Below are 3,175 nucleotides of genomic sequence, written 5' to 3' on the forward strand. Positions count from 1 at the left end.
CGAATGTTGGAGGTTCGAGCCCACCCGGTGGTGGTGCGGCGCTTTTTTTTCTTTGGGCTGATAGCTTTGAAGATATGTTCTGATGGTGGTGAGAAGGGAGCAAGACTGTCTCCTTGGCGCAATGGGCTAGCGCGATCGGCTGTTAACCGAAAGGTTGGAGTTTCGAGCCCTCCCGGGAGTGGTGTGTTGCTTTTTTCTTTGTGGTAATAGCTTTCAAGTTATGTTCTGATGGTGGTGAGAGTGGAGCAGGACTGTCTCCATGGCGCAATTGGTTAGCGCGATCGGCTGTTAACCGAAAGGCTGGAGTTTCGAGCCCACCCGGTGGTGGTGCGGCGCTTTTTTTTCTTTGGGCTGATAGCTCTGAAGAAATGTTCTGACGGTGGTGAGAATGGAGCAGGACTGTCTCCGTGGCGCAATTGGCTAGCGCGATCGGCTGTTAACCGAAAGGTTGGAGGTTCGAGCCCTCCCGGTGGCGGTGCGGCGCTTTTTCTTTCTTTGGGGCGATAGCTCTGAAGAAATGGTCTGACGGTGGTGAGAGTGGAGCACGACTGTCTCTGTGGCGCAATTGGCTAGCGCGATCGGCTGTTAACCGAAAGGTTGGAGTTTCGAGCCCTCCCGGGAGTGGTGTGTTGCTTTTTTCTTTGCACTGATAGCTTTGAAGATATGTTCTGATGGTGGTGAGAGTGGAGCAGGACTGTCTCCGTGGCGCAATTGGCTTGCGCAATCGGCTGTTAACCGAAAGGTTGGAGGTTCGAGCCCTCCCAGGAGTGGTGTGTTGCTTTTTTCTTTGTGGTAATAGCTTTGAAGATATGTTCTGATGGTGGTGAGAGTGGAGCACGACTGTCTCCATGGCGCAATTGGCTAGCGCGATCGGCTGTTAACCGAAAGGTTGGAGTTTCGAGCCCACCCGATGGTGGTGCGGCGCTTTTTTTTCTTTGTGGTGATAGCTTTGATAATATGTTCTGATGGTGGTGAGAGTGGAGCAGGACTGTCTCCGTGGCGCAATTGGCTAGCGCGATTGGCTGTTAACCGAAAGGTTGGAGTTTCGAACCCTCCCGGGAGTGGTGTGTTGCTTTTTTCTTTGCACTGATAGCTTTGAAGATATGTTCTGATGGTGGTGAGAGTGGAGCATGACTGTCTTCGTGGCGCAATTGGCTTGCGCGATCGGCTGTTAACCGAAAGGTTGGAGGTTCGAGCACCACCCGGTGGTGGTGCGGCGCTTTTTTTTCTTTGCACTGATAGCTTTGAAGATATGTTCTGATAGTGGTGAGAGTGGAGCAGGACTGTCTCCGTGGCGCAATTGGCTTGCGTGATCAGCTGTTAACCGAAAGGTTGGAGGTTCGAGCCCACCCGGTGGTGGTGCGGCGCTTTTTTTTCTTTGGGCTGATAGCTTTGAAGATATGTTCTGATGGTGGTGAGAAGGGAGCAAGACTGTCTCCGTGGCGCAATGGGCTAGCGCGATCGGCTGTTAACCGAAAGGTTGGAGTTTCGAGCCCACCCGGTGGTGGTGCGGCGCTTTTTTTCTTTGGGCTGATAGCTCTGAAGAAATCTTCTGACGGTGGTGAGAGTGGAGCAGGACTGTCTCCGTGGCGCAATTGGCTAGCGCGATCGGCTGTTAACCGAAAGGTTGGAGGTTCGAGCCCTCCCGGTGGCGGTGCGGCGCTTTTTCTTTCTTTGGGGCGATAGCTCTGAAGAAATGGTCTGACGGTGGTGAGAGTGGAGCACGACTGTCTCTGTGGCGCAATTGGCTAGCGCGATCGGCTGTTAACCGAAAGGATGGAGGTTCGAGCTCACCCGGTGGTGGTGCGGCGCTTTTTTTCTTTGGGCTCATAGCTCTGAAGAAATGTGCTGACGGTGGTGAGAGTGGAGCAGGACTGTCCCCGTGGCGCCATTGGCTAGCGCGATCGGCTGTTAACCAAAAAGTTGGAGGTTCGAGCCCTCCCGGGAATGTTGTGTTGCTTTTTTCTTTGCACTAATAGCTTTGAAGATATGTTCTGATGGTGGTGAAAGTGGAGCAGGACTGTCTCCGTGGCGCGATTGGCTAGCGCGATCGGCTTTTAACCGAAAGGTTGGAGGTTCGAGCCCACCCGGTGGTGGTGCGGCGCTTTTTTTCTTTGCACTAATAGCTTTGAAGATGTGTTCTGATGGTGTTGAGAGTTGAGCAAGGCTATCTCCGTGGCGCAATGGGCTAGCGCGATCGGCTGTTAACCGAAAGGTTGGAGTGTCGAGCCCTCCCAGGAGTGGTGTGTTGCTTTTTTCTTTGTGGTAATAGCATTGAATTATGTTCTGATGGTGGTGAGAGTGGAGCAGGACTGTCTCCGTGGCCAATTGGCTTGCGCGATCGGCTGTTAACCAAAAGGTTGGAGGTTCGAGCCCTCCCAGGAGTGGTGTGTTGCTTTTTTCTTTGTGGTAATCGCTTTGAAGATATCTTCTGATGGTGGTGAGAGTGGAGCAGGACTGTCTCCATGGCGCAATTGGCTAGTGCGATCGGCTGTTAACCGAAAGGTTGGAGTTTCGAGCCCACCCGGTGGTGGTGCGGCGCTTTTTTTTCTTTGTGCTGATAGCTTTGAAGATATGTTCTGATGGTGGTGAGAGTGGAGCAGGACTGTCTCCGTGGCGCAATTGGCTAGCGCGATTGGCTGTTAAACGAATGGTTGGAGGTTCGAGCCCACCCGGTGGTGGTGCGGTGCTTTTTTTTCTTTGGGCTGATAGCTTTGAAGATATGTTCTGATGGCGGTGAGAGTGGAGCAGGACTGTCTCCCTGGCGCAATTGGCTAGCGCGATCGGCTGTTAACCGAAAGGTTGGAGGTTCGAGCCCACCCGGTGGTGGTGTGTTGCTTTTTTCTTTGTGGTAATAGCTTTGAAGATATGTTCTGATGGTGGTGAGAGTGGAGCAGGACTGTCTCCATGGCGCAATTGGCTAGCGCGATCGGCTGTTAACCGAAAGGTTTGAGTTTCGAGCCCACCCGGTGGTGGTGCGGCGCTTTTTTTCTTTGTGCTGATAGCTTTGAAGATATGTTCGGATGGTGGTGAGAGTGGAGCAGGACTGTCTCCGTGGCGCAATTGGCTAGCGCGATTGGCTGTTTAACGAAAGGTTGGAGGTTCGAGCCCACCCGGTGGTGGTGCGGTAATTTTTTTTCTTTGGGCTGATAGCTTTGAAGATATGTTCTGATGG

General features: G+C 52.8%; 2 non-coding genes across 2 annotated transcripts; both read left to right on the forward strand.

Annotated features, from left to right (window-relative positions):
- The first annotated feature begins 401 nt into the window (after nt 1-401).
- On the forward strand, nt 402-475 carry TRNAN-GUU (transfer RNA asparagine (anticodon GUU)). The gene has a single exon. It is a non-coding gene; the product is annotated as a tRNA-Asn (tRNA).
- Nucleotides 476-1,580: 1,105 nt separating this feature from the next.
- On the forward strand, nt 1,581-1,654 carry TRNAN-GUU (transfer RNA asparagine (anticodon GUU)). The gene has a single exon. It is a non-coding gene; the product is annotated as a tRNA-Asn (tRNA).
- Nucleotides 1,655-3,175: the final 1,521 nt, after the last annotated feature.

The sequence above is a fragment of the Rhipicephalus microplus genome, unplaced genomic scaffold, assembly GCF_043290135.1.
Source record: "Rhipicephalus microplus isolate Deutch F79 unplaced genomic scaffold, USDA_Rmic scaffold_80, whole genome shotgun sequence".
Lineage (NCBI taxonomy): Eukaryota > Metazoa > Arthropoda > Arachnida > Ixodida > Ixodidae > Rhipicephalus > Rhipicephalus microplus.